The sequence below is a fragment of the Triticum aestivum genome, chromosome 5B, assembly GCF_018294505.1.
Source record: "Triticum aestivum cultivar Chinese Spring chromosome 5B, IWGSC CS RefSeq v2.1, whole genome shotgun sequence".
Classification (NCBI taxonomy): Eukaryota; Viridiplantae; Streptophyta; class Magnoliopsida; order Poales; family Poaceae; genus Triticum; species Triticum aestivum.
Window position 1 is genome coordinate 567307785 of NC_057807.1, and position 18548 is coordinate 567326332.

The 18548-nt window shown below is 46.1% G+C and overlaps 1 pseudogene; it reads left to right on the forward strand.

The window, feature by feature from the left end:
• LOC123115032 (uncharacterized) overlaps positions 1 to 18548 on the forward strand; it is a 153215-nt pseudogene that overhangs the window by 35069 nt on the left and 99598 nt on the right.

Sequence of the window (18548 nt, forward strand, 5' to 3'; positions counted from 1 at the left end):
CGAGCTCGGCCTTGCCAAGAAGCAGCTCATGGACAAGGAAGGTAAGTAATACCTTATTAAAGTAATACCTTATAGAAAGGATTTGGTTGCAAAAAATGACAGGAGTAAGGTGAGTATTGCAGGGGCCACGAACGAGGTGGCGACCCTGAAGGAAGCGGTGTCCAAGGCCGAAAACAGTGCGGCTGCAGAGCGCACCGAGCGAGAGAAGCAGGAAGCGCGGGTGGCGGAGGTGCGGCAAGAGCTCCAGGCTCTCATGGAAAAACACGAGAGTTTGGAGCATGACTCGAAGACTCGAGAGTCCGAGCTCGCCTTGGCTCTTGAGAGTGTCAAAGCCGCTAAGGCCGAAGCCCAGAAGGCCCTCCAGGAGATTGAGGCGATAAAAAAGATAGCGGCGGGTAAGGCATTCTTCATGCAAAGCAAGCATTTAAAAGTGAATTATCTGTTACTTACCCGAATTCGGAGCTCTCCAGGAGCGTTCGCAGATCTGCCCCGTAGTGTGTCTGATGCTGCCATGTTGTATCGAGCTGAGGAGGGGAGCTCGACGGAAAAGGTGTTCTGGTCTCAATATGTTGAGGCCGGACATCCGGTGCCCCTGCTCCACAAGGTGGCCGAACAGGCCATGAAGGGCCTCATAGTTCGGTTGTGGCCTAAAGATGCCATGCCTGGGAGCTACTTCGGCCTGGTGTGGTGGCTGGTGGACGCCTATGCATGGATTGAAGTCATCAAGCGTTCCGTCTGCATTGAAGGTGCCCGTCGGGCCCTTGCCCGTGCTAAAGTGCACTGGGGCAAGATGGACACCGAGAATCTTGTGATGGACGCACCACCGTCGGGCAAGGAGTATCGCAAGCCCGAGATGTACTATGGGGGCGTCCTGAAGGGTGCCCGCCTTATAGCGGGTGAATGTTCCAAAGATGTAATTTTTGAGTAGACTCGCATTTGTTATCCTGTACGCTGAAAACTTTGTTCATATGCCCTAAGCAACGCTTGTTAATTTAAAATATTACCTTCTGTGCGGCCGTTTATCAAATTTGAGAGATGGCGAGTCGTTGGCTTCATCCCCCATGCCACGAGTGCTGGGGTGTTTGGGATAAACTTGAGCGCTCTTGTTCCCGTTCTTGGGTCCTTCGAGGGAGGCGTTCAACACGACGATCGAGGCAACCGGACTATAATGCTTGAACACTCTCACTTAGCCATAGAATTCTATAATTTTAAATTTTAGCGAAGCCCCTGGTATTCGGAAGACCGAGTTCGGGGCGCTATCCACGCCTTGGCCGGACAATGCCGACTCCTTGATCTAAGCAGCATGAGTCTTTAGGGACCCAAAAAACCTCTCGAACAGCGACCGGCTCTCGCCCTATCATGACGGTCAGTTTTAGCTTTCTCCACTGAGGTGCTCAACCCAGCTCAACCGGGGCACAATCGCAGTGGTTCTCCCAGCGCTACCTTAGCCGATATAAAGGAACGTAAGGTACCAAAACATAGGAGTCGGGCAAACCCAACTATTGACCCAAGACATGATTCGGAGCCGATGCATATAATGCTATAAGTTTGGGGTGCCGCACTTGTGAAAGTGTTCGGACTTATCACACCATGTTTTGGGGTACTTAAGCCCCTGGTGTATTGACCGTACCAAGTTGTACGGGTGCAACATGTCATAGATGAACATTTATGAAAAAAAGGAATGCAATAATAAGCAGAAGCTATGTATTTTTTATTCAAAAGATACTGCAATGACAACAGAACGATACAAATAGTGCAATAAGAAAGGGATGGGACTATTTAACATGTCCCCCTAAAGGGGTAGGCTGCGGGGTGGTATGTAAAACAGGTATACTGCTCGTAATAGAGACCACCTGGACACTCGACGTAGCTTTTCTGCTTCGCTGGCTGTTGCATCGTGAGTTCGGCGATTCTACTACCGGACAGGGCTTCTGGAAAACAGAGTCCTGAGAATAAGAATAAAAAAAGAAGGACACATTTGGGAGCCCCTGGTGCGGTTGAGCCGCACTCTGGGCATGCCATGGTCGTGCCCCTCCCCCTATGCCCATGGTATCTCCAGAGCGTAGTTATGTACGCGTGGTACTGGTCTCGCGATTTCGCGAGGGCTGGGGTTGGGGCCGCATTGCTACGCGTGCTCGGAACGTGCCAGGCGGTCTTGTTGTAGGTGACTCCAAGCACGCTTGACGGTGTCCGGACATTTAGTAGTCGGACTCGAGAATTGCCTTAAGAGGCTGCTTTGTACTTCCGCCGCGAGGGCCGCCGTATACTCCTCTGTTCGGAGAGAGTGTTCGGTGTTTCCATTGACCATGATTACTCCTCGAGGGCCTGGCATCTTGAGCTTGAGGTATGCATAGTGCGGCACCACATTGAACTTTGCAAATGTGGTTCGTCCGAGCAGTGCGTGATAGCCGCTGTGGAACGGGACTATGTCGAAGATTAATTCCTCGCTTCGGAAGTTATCTGGGGATCCGAACACCACTTCGAGTGTAATTGAGCCTATACATTTGGCCTCTACACCTGGTATGACACCTTTAAAGGTCATTTTTATGGGTTTAATCCTTGAGGGGTCTATGCCCATTTTGCGCACTGTATCCTGGTAAAGCAGGGTCAGGCTGCTGCCGCCGTCCATCAGGACTCTAGTGAGGTGAAATCCGTCAATGATTGGGTCAAGAACCAATGCAGCGAATCCCCCGTGGCGGATGCTAGTGGGGTGGTCCCTTCGATCAAAAGTGATCGGGCAGGAGGACCACGGGTTGAACTTTGGGGCGACTGGCTCCATCGCGTATACGTCCCTTAGTGCACGGTTTCGCTCCCTTTTGGGTATGTGGGTTGCGTATATCATGTTCACCGTCCGCACTTGTGGGGGAAAGCCCTTCTGTCCTCTATTGTTCGGCGGCAGGGGCTCCTCCTCGTCATCGCCATGCAGCCCCTTGTTGCTGTTTTCGGCATTTAACTTGCCTGCCTGCTTGAACACCCAACAATCCCTGTTGGTGTGGTTGGCTGGTTTTTCGGGGGTGCCATGTATCTGGCATGAGCGATCGAGTGTTCGGTCCAAATTGGACGGGCCCTTAGTATTTCTTTTGAACGGCTTTTTCCGCTGACCGGGTTTAGAGCCTCTGAATCCGGCATTGACTGCCGTATCTTCAGCATTTTCGCCGTTAATGCGGCCCTTGTGCTTGTTGCGACGCGACCTGCCATTGCTGTCCTTGGTATCTGAACTACCAGGGATTTTGGTCAGGTTGTTACTGCGAGCTAGCCAGCTGTCCTCTCCCGCACAGAAGCGGGTCATGAGTGAAGTGAGGGCTGCCATGGATTTCGGCTTTTCCTGTCCTAGGTGCCGGGCAAGCCACTTGTCGCGGATGTTATGTTTGAAGGCTACAAGGGCCTCTGCATTCGGACAATCAACGATTTGATTTTTTTGGTTAAGAACCGTGTCCAAAATTGTTTGGCCGATTCATCTGGCTGCTGAATTATGTGGCTTAGGTCATCGGCGTCTGGTGGTCGCACATATGTGCCCTGGAAGTTATCAAGGAATGCGGCTTCCAGGTCTTCCCAATAACCAATTGATTCTGCTGGCAAGCTGTTAAGCCAATGCCGAGCTGGTCCTTTAAGCTTGAGTGGGAGGTATTTGATGGCGTGTAGATCATCACCGCGGGCCATGTGGATGTGAAGGAGATAGTCCTCGATCCAAACCGCAGGGTCTGTTGTGCCGTCATATAATCCAATGTTTACGGGTTTGAAACCATCGGGGGTTTGATGATCCATTACTTCGTCTATGAAGCATAGTGGGTGTGCAGCGCCTCTGTATTGGGCTATATCACGACACAGCTCAAATGAGCTTTGTCTACTGTGTTCGGCTCGGCCGGAATTGCTGTATCCGGTGTGACGGTTGTCATCACGTGTCGTGGGGCACCCACGCGATCCATAGATCGATCTTATTTGCCTTGCCTGGTCCTCCAATATGTCTCGCAAGTCTGGTGCATTTCCCTGTGGCTTTGTACTTTTCGAGTGACGCCGGGGTGCGGCTTTAGTGGAGGGCCTAGAGGCCTATCTGTCGCAGCCACGAGGTGGCCGCTCGGCCGCGTCATGCGCTGGTGATGTAGGTTTGGTTGCTTCCTCCTATAATTGGGGTAGCAGCCTGCGTTTTGGGTAGCTCTTGGAGGGGCGATCGAGTTTGTACTCTTCGGTTGCAAGGACTTCGTTCCATCTGTCAGCTAGCATGTCTTGGTCAGCTCTAAGCTGCTGCTGCTTTTTCTTTAGACTGCTTGCCGTGGCCATAAGCCTGCACTTGAAATGCTCTTGTTCGACGGGATCCTTGGGCACGACAAATTCATCGTCGTCGAGGCTTGCTTCATCTTCGGAGGGAGGCATATAATTATCGTCCTCTACCTCTCTGTCTGCCGCTCTATCATGAGGGCTGGCTTCTCCCTCCTCCTGTGCTGAATCCTGCTGGAGGGCGTTGTCTTCGGCACTGTCCGGTGTATTATTATCTCCCGTGCCGGAATCACCATTTTTGCTGTGGCGGGATTTAGAGCGGCGCCGCTGACGCTGGCGCTTGGGCGGTTTCTTGGAGAGGTCATCCTCCGCTGTTCCATTGCCATTCCCATCTTTTGGGGTGTCCACCATGTATATGTCGTATGACGAGGTGGCCTTCCAGTGCCCTGTAGGTGTTGGTTCTTGGTTGTCTCCTACATCGTCGTCCATACCGTCGATGTCTTCGGAGTCGAAGTCGAGCATGTCGATTAAATCATCGAGAGTGGCTACAAAGTGGGTGGTGGGTGGGCGTTGAATTTCTTCGTCGTCCGCATCCCAACCTTCCTGACCATAGTCCGGCCAGGGGTCTCCTAATAAAGAGAGAGACTTTAGTGAATTCAGGATGTTACCCAAGGGCAAGTGCTAAAAGATATCCGCGGCAGTGAACTTCATAACCAGCGCCCAATCGGATTTGATTGGCAGGGGCGCGGGAGGTTCGGAGTTCGGAGAGGAGTCCGGCACCTCGGAGTCACGGGCTTTGCAAAGGACAGGGATGGTGTTCGGCTCAATCGCCGTAGAGGTCGTAGCCCCCGAGGCGGTGTCCAGCCACTCGTCCTCGATCGGCGAAGTCGGCTCCGAGCTATGGGCCGGAGCGGACGCTAGTGCGGCCTCCTGGGCACTGTTCGGCGGCAGAGCTAGATCATACCCATCGAGACAGTGCGGCGCGCTTGGCTGTGGCTCGAATCCGTCGAAGATCAAGTCTCGGCGGATGTCAGCCGTGTAGTTCAAACTCCCAAATCTGACCTGGTGGCCAGGGGCGTAGCTTTCGATCTACTCCAGATGGCCAAGTGAATTAGCCCGCAGTGCAAAGCCGCAGAATACGAAGATCTGTACGGGGAGAAAAGTCTCACCCTGGACCGCGTCGTTGTTGATGATCGAAGGAGCCATCGGGCCTAAAGGTGATGACACAGAGGAACTCTCAATGAACGCACCAATGTCGGTGTCAAAACCGGCGGATCTTGGGTAGGGGGTCCCGAACTGTGCATCTAGGCGGATGGTAACAGGAGACAAGGGACACGATGTTTTTACCCAGGTTCGGGCCCTCTCGATGGAGGTAAAACCCTACTCCTGCTTGATTAATATTGATGATATGGGTAGTACAACAGTAGATCTACGACGAGATCAAAGAGGCTAAACCCTAGAAGCTAGCCTATGGTATGATTGTTGTTCGTCCTACGGACTAAAACCCTCCGGTTTATATAGACACCAGAGAGGGTTAGGGTTACACAGAGTCGGTTACAATGGTAGGAGATCTACATATCCGTATCGCCAAGGTTGCCTTCCACGCCAAGGAAAGTCCCATCCGGACACGGGACGAAGTCTTCAATCTTGTATCTTCATAGTCCGGGAGTGCGGCCAATGGTGATGGTTCGGCTATCTGGACACCCCCTAATCCAGGACTCCCTCAGTCACCCATGTCGTGGTGCGATCCAACCGCTGCCAATTCACACCTACATGAACTAGCATACAACATCCGCCATGCCCCAGGGGCCAGTACCCTAACTTCCTTTTCAGGAGTTGAGACGGGCACCACCATTTTTGATGCGGACTAGAAGACGTTGGAGCAACTTTACCCCATCAAAGATAAACATTGCCAGTGGCAAGAAGGGCCCCCATGTGCAACCGTTGGGCACGCACTAGACAACAGAAACCCGCGCGCCTTTGGCCAACGCATGACCATCATGCAGACACCGGCACACTGTAGTCCAAAACAGGAGAATCGCAGGACCTTGGCGGCACTATCTGCCCAGATTGCCCAAGCGAGGAGCGCACAAATCTTCTATCGTGTTCTTTTGTTGATTGAAAGTAAATTTGAGTTTTTCTTAAGAACCAATCAATTTTAGTTTACTAAATAAGTGTAGCCTGCACTTTTCTTAAAAAATGCAATTAAATAAAAAAGTGTAAGTTGCACTTTGACTGAACAAATGTTGCACTTTTCTGAATTGAACGAGACTTGAAAAAGTATCATCGACTTAGGCATATAGGGAGAGGAGACCATCAGAATGATCTATGGAGTGTGGAGCTAGCTGTTCAGCTCGCTTGGTGTGCAGCTTGGACGGCCATGAACTGGCATAGACCATTACCAGCCAAAACCACTATACACCACCGTGGAACAAACCGAAGGCATCTCACCTAGAATATCTTTTGAAAAAATCACGGCTACTGCACATCCTTGCATAGTTGGTAAAGAAATAAAATTACCACAAAAAAGAAACAGAGGAACTATAGACAAAAAATACCTACATAAACTGTTCAGATTATTTGTCTAGTAGGTCTACGGCTAAGCTAACCTCTTTTTTTCATCCCTTCTCCCTTTGCATGGTCCAACAAAAATGTGAAAGATATGCAGATATAGAGTCCTAGGTAGGCTGGCCAATCGATGGACAACTGAATGACGAGCATGAGCGGATGATAGAAAGCAGACCAGGTAGGTGTTGTAATGGCAAGGGATGGAGGTTGTCTTCACCGTCCAGCAAGGGAGACTAGACGCCTGGCACCGGCGGTAGCGCAGCACCATCACAAACTCATTTTCCAGAGCACCCACCGGCCTATGGACCTCGTCCTTCCGCTTGCAGCTCAGCCACCGCTTGAGTAGGACATGCAGCAAGGGCAGACCGGCTCGTCATGGCATAAGATCTCCATCCAACCTCCACCGATATCTCCTCGGACATATCTTTGTCCTGCTGTCGTGCATCGCGGATAGAGTCCAGGGGTCCGCCATCAGCAAGAACTGACGTCGGGTAGCCTTCCAGAACATGTCCCTGCTGCCATGGCTCCTCGAGCCCTCCACTGCCCGTACCGACAACTACAGGATCTTCGGCAACTCTGCTGATCCACTCTCGGCCCTCTCTCACGAGGCCGCGGGGCCTGTTTCTGTTTTTCCGCTCCGGGAGGGTGGGTCGTGGTATAATACCATCACTTTTACGGTCATGCCATGTGATGACCCACAAGTATAGGGGATCTATCATAGTCCTTTCGGTAAGTAAGAGTGTCGAACCCAACGAGGAGCAGAAGGAAATGAAGCGGTTTTTAGCAAGGTATTCTCTGCAAGTACTGAAATAAGTGGTAACAGATAGTTTTGTGATAAGATAAATTATAACGAGCAACAAGTAACAAAAGTAAATAAAGTACAGCAAGGTGGCGCAATCCTTTTTGTAGCAAAGTACAAGCCTGGACAAACTCTTATAATAGGAAAAGCGCTCCCGAGGACACATGGGAATATCGTCAAGCTAGTTTTCACCACACTCATATGATTCGCGTTCGGTACTGTGATAATTTGATATGTGGGTGGACCGGTGCTTGGGTGATGTTCTTACTTGAACAAGCATCCCACTTATGATTAACCTCTATTGCAAGCATCCGCAACTACAACAAAAGTATTAAGGTAAACCTAACCATAGCATGAAACATATGGATCCAAATCAGCCCCTTGCGAAGCAACGCATAAACTAGGGTTTAAGCTTCTGTCACTATAGCAACCCATCATCTACTTATTACTTCCCAATGCCTTCCTCTAGGCCCAAATAATGGTGAAGTCTTATGTAGTCGACGTTCAGATAACACCACTAGAAGTTAGACAACATACATCTCATCAAAATATCGAACGGATACCAAATTCACATGACTACTAATAGCAAGACTTCTCCCTTGTCCGCAGGAACAAACGTAACTACTGACAAAGCATATTCATGTTCATAATCAGAGGGGTAATAATATGCATAAAGGATCTGAACATATGATATTCCACCAAATAAACTAACTAGCATCAACTACAAGGAGTAATCAACACTACTAGCAACCTACTAGCACCAATCCCGGACTTGGAGACAAGAATTGGATACAAGAGATGAACTAGGGTTTGGAGATGAGATTGTGCTGGTGAAGATGTTGATGGAGATTGCCCTCTCCCGATGAGAGGAGCATTGGTGATTACGATGGTGATGATTTCCCCCTCCCGGAGGGAAGTGTCCCCAGCAGAATAGATCTGCCGGAGCCCTAGATTGGTTCCGCCAAGGTTCCGCCTCGTGGCGGCGGAGTCTCATCCCGAAAGGTTGCCTTCTATTTTTTCTCATTGAAAGACTTCATATAGGAGAAGATGGGTGTCGGAGAGCCACCAGGGGGCCCACGAGGTAGGGGGGCGCGCCCCCACCCTCGTGAGCAGGGTGTGGGCCCCCTGGCCTTCATCTGTGGTGATGATTTTTCTTTATTTATTTTAAGATATTCCATGGAGTTTCATGACTTTTGGAGTTGCGCAGAATAGGTCTCCAATATTTGCTACTTTTCCAGCCCAGAATTCCAGCTGCCAGCATTCTCCCTCTTCATGTAAACCTTGTAAAATAAGAGAGAATAGCCATAAGTATTGTGACATAACGTGAAATAACAGCCCATAATGCAATAAATATTGATATAAAAGCATGACGCAAAATGGACGTATCAACTCCCCCAAGCTTAGACCTCGCTTGTCCTCAAGCGAAAAGCCGATAACAATACATATGTCCTCATGTTTAGAGGTAGAGGCATCGATAAAAATAAAATACAGACATGAAGGCGTCATGATTATTTCCATAACAGCAACATATATAGATTTTGTCATATGATTACTTATGTTCAAGTGATGATCTTTTCACAAAGCAAAAAGTATGAATCAGAAACCTTATTGAGTACCAGCAAATTATAACCTCAGTCATTGAAGCAATTGCAATTTATCATAACATCGGAAGGAGTCTATGTCAGAGATTAAAAGCAAGTCCATATACTCAACTATCACTTAGTCCTTCATAATTGCTAACACTCACGCAATACTTGTGGTTACGGAATTTTAATCGGACACAAAGAAAGATAGGGTCTTATAGTTTTGCCCCACAACCTTTTACCTCAAGGGTAATGTCAAAAATAATAATTCATGCTCCCGTACATCCAATTAGATATATATATCATGTTCTTTCCAACATGCTGAGCTTGCCAAAGGATAAAAATGAAAAAGGAAACGTGAACATCACCGTGACTCTTGCATAAGGTAGAGGATAATCATAAACGATAGGCCCTTTGCAGAGGGAAGTAGAGGTTGTCATGCGCGTTTAGGGTTGATGCACAAAATCTTAATGCAAGAGAACGTCACTTTATATTGCCCCTTGTATGTGGACCTTTATTATGCAGTTCGTCGCTTTTATTACGTCCACAACATGTTCGTACAAAGCTTATTTTCTCGCACTAATAAGTCATGCATATTTAGAGAGCAATTTTTATTGCTTGCACCGATGACAACTTACTTGAAGGATCTTACTCAATCCATAGGTAGATATGGTGGACTCTCATGGCAAAACTGGTTTAAGGGTATTTGGAAGCACAAGTAATATTTCTACTTGGTGCTGAGAATTTGGCTAGCATGAGGGGGAAAGGCAAACTCAACACGTTAGAGGATCCATGACAACATACTTTATCTCAGATATAAGAAAACATAACTCATTATGTTGTCTTCCTTGTCCAACCTCAACTCTTTAGCATGTCATATTTTAATGATTTGTCCCAATCATAAAAGATGTCAATGATAATATATCTATATGTGAAACCTCTCTTTCCTTATTACTTCCTATTAATTGCAACAACTATATTTGCCAACTCCCAACAACCTTTAATCATCATACTCTTTCTATGTGAAGTCATTACTTTCAATAAGATATATATGAACTCTTTGATTCTTTTCATCCTTTTTATTCTATTCACCCAAGATCATGGCAAAATAATCAATCCCTTGACTCAACACTAATCTTTATTATATAGCTCACGGACTCGATTAAAATAAGGATCATAAAGCAAAACTCAAAACTAGATCATGCCATGACTTTATTCTACTAAATCAAGATTCTACTAAAAGGATCGAACTAAGAAAAACGGTAAAGATAGGAGTTGTGATGGTGATACGATACCAGGGCACCTCCCCCAAGCTTGGTAGTTGCCAAGGGGAGTGCCCATACCCATGTGATTATATCTCCTTCTTTGTTGTTGGCGGTGGAGGTGTTGTCGATGATGCAGGCTTGTCGTCCACCTTCCATGGCATAGCCTCGCCATCATAGAAGGATGATTGAGTCTCCGGAATCCTCAAATCTGCAGCCAAACTCATCCTTTTGAATCTATATTCATACTCACAGTTTTGGTTTTGCAGATCATAGATTTGGGCTTGGAGGTGTTTGATCTTCTCATGTAGCTTGCAGATAGCCTTCTCGTTGTTCTTGGCATCCGGCTCGTAGTTGTTGGTGAACTCCGTGAGCATCTTGTGGCTAGCGTTGATTCCACGCTCCACCATCCCCTAGCACTTGAAAACTTGTTGCTCCATTGCTTCGAGCCTTGACTGCACGCTTTCGGATCCCTTTGGTCCCTCAACATTGCGGATGTGCAACAACCCATCACGCATCTCAATGGTTTGAGGGTGTCGCAGCACCTCCGTGAGGTAAGGGTTTATCACCTTCTCGAAGAACTTGTCCTTGGAAGCACTTGGGGTCGTCATGATGATCTAGACCTGTCAGAAAAACAGCTCGAAACAAGAAAGGGGAGATTTGCGTGATACGAGAATCAACACCGTTGGGAGAATATATAATGAATTTTTACCGACCAAAATACGTATCGTGCAAGAAAACGGAGTCCGGAGGGCACACGAGGTGCTCACGAGGTAGGGGGCGCGCCCCAAGGGGGGCGCGCCCTCCACCCTCGTGAAGGCCTCGTGTCCTTCCTGGACTGCCACTTATTTTTCTATTTTTCTGAATATTCCAAAACGGAGAAATATTGCCTTAAAAATTGTTTTGGAGTCGGTTTACTTACCGTACCACATACCTATTCCTTTTTGGAGTCTGGAAAGTGTTCCTTATGTATTCCTCCGGGGTTACGGTTTCAATAATATTGGTTTCAACATTTATAGGATTAACTAAGATATAGTGTTTGATCCTTTGACCGTTTACCACCTTCAGATTTGTGCCTTCGAAGTTGTTGATTTTTATGGCACCGGAACAATAGACCTCCTCAATAACGTAGGGACCTTCCCATTTGGAGAGAAGTTTTCCTCCAAAAAATCTTAAACAAGAGTTGTATAGCAATACATAATCACCTACATTAAACTCACGCTTTTGTATCCTTTTGTCATGCCGTCTTTTAACTTTTTCTTTAAACAACTTGGCATTTTCATAAGCTTGGGTTCTCCATTCATCAAGTGAGCTAATATCAAATAACCTCTTCTCATCGGCAAGTTTGAAATCATAGTTGAGCTCTTTAATAGCCCAATATGCCCTATGTTCTAGCTCGAGAGGTAAGTGACATGCTTTTCCATAAACCATTTTATACGGAGGCATACCCATAGGATTCTTATATGCAGTTCTATAGGCCCATAATGCGTCATCTAGTTTCGTGGACCAATTCTTTCTAGACCTATTAACAGTATTTTGCAAAATTAATTTGAGCTCTCTATTGCTCAATTCTACCTGACCACTAGACTGCGGGTGTTATGGAGATGCGATTCTATGATTGACATCATATTTAGCAAGCATTTTACAGAAAGCACCATGAATAAAATGTGAACCACCATCAGTCATTAAATATCTAGGGACTCCAAACCTTGGAAAAATAACTTCCTTAAGCATTTTAATAGAGGTGTTATGAACATCACTACTAGTTGGAATAGCTTCTACCCACTTAAATAGGTGTATATCCATTAGAGGTAGGAAAAGGTCGCATATAATCAAAGCCCCAAACATCAAATGGTTCAATAACAAGTGAATAGTTCATAGGAATTTCTTGGCGTCTACTAATATTACCAATTCTTTGACACTCATCACAAGACCAAACAAACTTACGGGCATCCTTAAAGAGAGTAGGCCAATAAAAAACAGATTGCAATACCTTATGTGCAGTTCTATCTCCAGCATGGTGTCCTCCATAAGCTTCGGAGTGACACTTGCGTAGGATTCGTTCCTGTTCATGCTCAGGTACACAACGTCTAATAACACCATCTACTCCTTTGTAAAGACGTGGGTCATCCCAAAAGTAATGTCACAAATCATAGAAAAAGTTTTTCTTTTGTTGGTATGTGAAGTTAGGTGGTATAAATTTAGCAACAATATAATTAGCATAATCAGCATACCAAGGAGTGCTACGAGATGTGCTTATGACATTTAATTGTTCATCAGGAAAGCTATCATCAATAGGTAGTGGGTCATCAAGAACATTTTCTAACCTAGATAAGTTGTCTGCAACGGGGTTCTCACCTCCTTTTCTATCAACAATATGCAAATCAAATTCTTGCAGCAAGAGAACCCATCTAATGAGTCTAGGTTTTGCATCTTTCTTTTCCATAAGATATTTAATAGCAGCATGATCAGTGTGAATAGTTACTTTAGAATCAACAAAATAGGGTCTGAATTTATTACAAGCAAATACAACTGCTAAAAGTTCCTTTTCGGTAGTAGCATAATTTCTTTGAGCATTGTCTAGAGTCTTACGTCTATAAGCAAAAGTACCAAAAGGGCATGTAAAGGTAGTCTTTGATTGATCTCTAGCCGACGCAGGTATTTGGGAGAAACCAGAATAACCATCTAGAAAGCAATAATGTGTATATTTGCATAATATTTCTAGCATTTGATCAATAAAAGGTAAGGGGTAATGATCTTTCTTAGTAGCCTTATTTAATTTGCGGAAATCAATTACCATCCTATAACCTGTGATAATTCTTTGCGAAATCAATTCATCTTTATCATTAGGGACAACAGTAATACCTCCCTTCTTAGGGACACAATGGACAAGACTTACCCACTGACTATCAGCAACGGGATAAATTATACCTGCCTCCAGAAGCTTGAGTATTTCTTTTCTTACCACTTCTTTCATTTTAGGATTCAAGCATCATTGAGGATCACAAACTGGTTTGGCATCTGCTTCCAAATTTATTTTATGTTGACATAGAGCGGGACTGGTGCCCTTAAGATCATCAAGAGTGAATCCAATAGCGGCACGGTGCTTCTTCAGAGTTTTCAATAATCTTTCTTCTTCATGCTCTGAAAGGTTAGCACTAATAATGATAGGATATATTTTCTTTTCATCAAGATAAGCATATTTAAGATTATCAGGCAACAGTTTAAGCTCAAACACGGTGTCGGTGTACTAGAATAGGGGAACCCTAGTGCCCCGAACTTGTGCACGGGCAGTTGCAACACCCCGCGGCAAGGCTTGCCGGGCGAACGCCAAGATCCTCCGTGGTTCTCTTGGAGCCATTCAAGAACAAAGTATTTAAGCTCAGGAGACAAGGCCCCGGCAAGAGGAGCTTGCCGGGAAGGCCAACCAAGGCACTCCAAGGAACTTGCCGCGACGCGCCACGTGCTCCGGCAAGGCAACAAGGCCCCGGCAAGAGGAGCTTGCCGGGAAGACCAACCAAGGTACCTCGAGGCCCGGTGAGCAACAAGCTTCCGGACCCGACAAGATAACAGCAGCGGCAAAGCGCTTGCCGCGGCAGGCGGCCACTTTATGCCCGCGCTCCAGCGCATCCACCAACGTGTCGCTCTGGGGGCCTCTACAGGCGCGCGTGGTGGGAGGCTGTGCGGCCAGCGATGCGCAGTGGCATGCGAAGCTGACAAGATCGCCATCGTGGCAAACGGTGGCGCCCCTAACGGTCCTTTTCTGCACTGTTTGGGCGACTCAGACAGGCATTTAATGCCCTTGTCCCCTGCCGTCAGGGTTAGGTAGGGTGCACTGTACAAGTAACTGTACCAACCACCTCACTTTTTACATTTGTACCCTTCTCTGCGTTGCCACCTGTCGGTGACCCCTTTAGCGTATAAAAGGAGGCCCATGCGCAGTGTAGAGGGGGTTCGGGTGGCTCGACTAGTCCGGAACCCAGAAAAACACTACGCTCTCTCTTTGGAGCAAAAACACAAGATAATCAAACAAGCAGCAGGAGGAGTGTTATCTCTCCGGAGAGCTCCGAAGCTGGGTAAACTGCTCGTGTGCTTCGCCTCGATCTGCTCTTCGTGTGATGTCCGCCCCCCGCCGAACCGAAAGGGGCCCGGTCAGCCGGCCCCATAGGTGTTCGTGGATCAGTTTCCCCGACACACGGGATCACCCTTGGGTAGAGGAGGATCCCCTAGGATTTCAACAGGCAAATTGTGTTGCAGAATAGGTTCCTCTTTAAAGAATACTTCACTATTTCCCTTCTTTCATTCATGAACATATCATTTTCATGGTCTAGCAAATAGTGTTCTAAAGGATCACTAGGAGGTACGGCAATAGAAGCAAGACCAATAATTTCATCTTTACTAGGCAATTCTACCTCACGATGTTGTTTACTAAATTTAGAGAAATTAAACTCATGAACCATATCATCCAAGCCAATAGTAACAATATTCTTTTCGCAGTCTATCTTAGCATTAACAGTATTCAAGAAGGGTCTACCAAATATAATGGGACAAAAGCTATCTTGTGGAGAACCAAGAACAAGAAAATCAGCGAGATATTTGGTTTTTCCACTCAAGACTTCAACATCTCTAACAATTACCATTGCAGATATAGTATCTCTATTGGCAAGTTTAATTGTAACATCAATATCTTCTAACTCCGCAGGTGCAATATCATGCATAATTTCTTTGGATAAGTTAATGGGTATTACACTAGCACTAGGACCCATATCACACAAGCCATGATAACAATGATCTCCTATTTTAACAGAAATAACAGGCACGCCTAGCACAGGTCTATGTTTATCTCTAGCACAAGGTTTAGCAATTCTAGCAGTTTCACCACAGAATTGAATAACATGCCCATCAATATTATCAGACAAGAGATCTTTAACAATAGCAATATTAGGTTCTACTTTGACTTGCTCAGGAGGTGTATAAGTTCTAATATTGCTTTTACGAACAACAGTTGCAGCTTTAGCATGATCCTTCATTCTAACAGAGAAAGGTGGTTTTTCAACAGAAGAAGTGGGAACAATAGGATTATTGTAAGTGACAGTCTTTTCTTCAACTTTAATAGTTGCAGCTACTTCTACTTCTATGGGAGGATGATATTTAAACCACTTCTCCTTGGGAAGATCAACGTTGGTAGAAAAGATTCACAGAAAGAAGCTACTATCTTAGAGTCAAGTCCATATTTAGTGCTAAACTTACAGAAAATATCGGTATCCATAAAAGATTTAACACAATCAAACTTAGGTGTCATACCTGACTCCTTACCTTCATCGAGGTCCCAATCTTCAGAGTTGCGTTTAATTCTATCCAATAAATTCCATTTAAACTCAGTAGTCTTCATCATAAAATAGCCAACACAAGAAGTATCGAGCATGGTGCGATTGTTATCAGAAAGCCGAGCATAAAAACTTTGCATAATTACTTCTCTTGGGAGCTCATGATTGGGGCATGAACATAACATTGATTTAAGCCTCCCCCAAGCTTGAGCGATGCTTTCTCCTTCGCGGGGCCAAAAATTAGATATATAATTGCGATCATGATGAACAAGATGCATAGGGTAATACTTTTGATGAAATTCCAATTTCAATCTTTTATAGTTCCATGATCTCATATCATCACATAGCCTGTAACATGTCAATGCGTCTCCCTTCAAAGATAAAGGGAAGGCTTTCTTCTTAACAACATCATCGGGTATACCTGCAAGTTTAAATAGTCCACAAACTTCATCCACATAGAGTAGATGTTCATCATGATGCTTTGTTCCATCTCGTGTAAAAGTGTTAGCCAGCAGTTTTTCCATCATACCCAAAGGAATTTCAAAAGGAATTTCATTTTCAATAGGTTCAGTAGGTTCAGTAGGTTGAGGAGCAACTCTTTGCTCTACTAGACGGGGTGAAGATACCCCGAACAAGCCCCTCGGAGTATTACTTTCCATAGTAACAAGTGACAGAAAATTTCAGCACACTAAATAAAATTTTCCTTACCAAATTCCACCTACCAAAGGCGCTTCACTCCCCGGCAACGGCGCCAGAAAAGAGTCTTGATGACCCACAAGTATAGGGGATCTATCGTAGTCCTTTCGATAAGTAAGAGTGTCGAACCCAACGAGGAGTAGAAGGAAATGATAAGCGGTTTTCAGCAAGGTATTCTCTACAAGTACTGAAATAAGTGGTAACAGATAGTTTTGTGATAAGATAAATTGTAACGAGCAACAAGTAACAAAAGTAAATAAAGTGCATCAAGGTGGCCCAATCCTTTTTGTAGCAAAGGACAAGCCTGGACAAACTCTTATAATAGGAAAAGCGCTCCCGAGGACAGATGGGAATATCATCAAGCTAGTTTTCATCACGCTCATATGATTCGCGTTCGGTACTTTGATAATTTAATATGTGGGTGGACCGGTGCTTGGGGGTTGTTATTACTTGAACAAGCATCCCACTTATGATTAACGTCTATTGCAAGCATCTGCAACTACAACAAAAGTATTAAGGTACACCTAACCATAGCATGAAACTTATGGATCCAAATCAGCCCCCTACGAAGCAACGCATAAACTAGGGTTTAAGCTTCTGTCACTCTAGCAACCCATCATCTACTTATTACTTCCCAATGCCTTCTTCTAGGCCCAAATAATGGTGAAGTGTTATGTAGTCGACGTTCACATAACACCACTAGAGGTTAGACAACATACATCTCATCAAAATATCGAACGAATACCAAATTCACATGACTACTAATAGCAAGACTTCACCCTTGTCCTCAGGAACAAACGTAACTACTCACAAAGCATATTCATGTTCATAATCAGAGGGGTAATAATATGCATAAAGGATCTGGACATATGATCTTCCACCAAGTAAACCAACTACCATCAACTACAAGGAGTAATCAACGCAACCTACTAGCACCAATCCCGGACTTGGAGACAAGAATTAGATACAAGAGATGAACTAGGGTTTGGTGATGAGATGGTGTTGGTGAATATGTTGATAGAGATTGCCCTCTCCCAATGAGAGGAGCATTGGTGATGACGATGGTGATGATTTCCCCCTCCCGGAGGGAAGTGTTCTCGGCAGAACAGCTCTACCGGAGCCCTAGATTGGTTCCGCCAAGGTTCTGCCTCGTGGCGGCGGAGTCTCGTCCCAAAAGGTTACCTTCTATTTTTTTCTCATCGAAAGACTTCATATAGGAGAAGATGGGCGTCGGAGAACCACCAAGGGGCCCACGAGGTAGGGGGGCGCGCCCCAGGGGGGGCGCCCCCCACCCTCGTGAGCAGGGTGTGGCCCCCCTGGCCTTCATCTTTGGCAATGATTTTCTTTATTTATTTTAAGATATTCTGTGGAGTTTCACGACTTTTGGAGTTGCGCAGAATAGGTGTCCAATATTTGCTCCTTTTCCAGCCCAGAATTCCAGCTGTCGGCATTCTCCCTTTTCATGTAAACCTTGTAAAATAAGAGAGAATAGCCATAAGTATTGTGACATAACGTGAAATAACAGCCCATAATGCAATAAATATTGATATAAAATCATGATGCAAAATGGACGTATCACCGTGCTCAACCTCCGCACCGGCGAGCACCTCGCCCTCCCAGATCGTGTGTGCATCCCCGTCAACTCCGACGACATCAGGTGCCCCACAGTGACCCCCATAGCCGCCATGTCTGCCGCCCCGTCTTCTGTTGCCTGCGTGGTCGCTGCCATAACATCCAGCCAAACAAACATGCCCTTCTGCCACACTAGCATGGAGTGTTGGACATTGCTGCAGGCAGAGATGACGGCCCCGCACAACGCCTAGGACCTGACTTACCACCATCGATGGTTCTGGGCTCTCGACTCAGATGATTACCTCTACTACTACAAGGCCAAACTTTCGATATCTGCGCATACCATTATACAACTTGCCTACGAGATCCGTGCTCCCCGGACAAACATCACACATGGGGGGATTGTATCTGGCTACCCCCTGCTCTCCGCTTCTGGCACTGATCTGCTGATGGTGAGGATATTCATCTCGCCGTTAGAGGCCGCACGTTGCGGTTCCAGGTCTTTGGGCTACAAAAGCCTACCTGA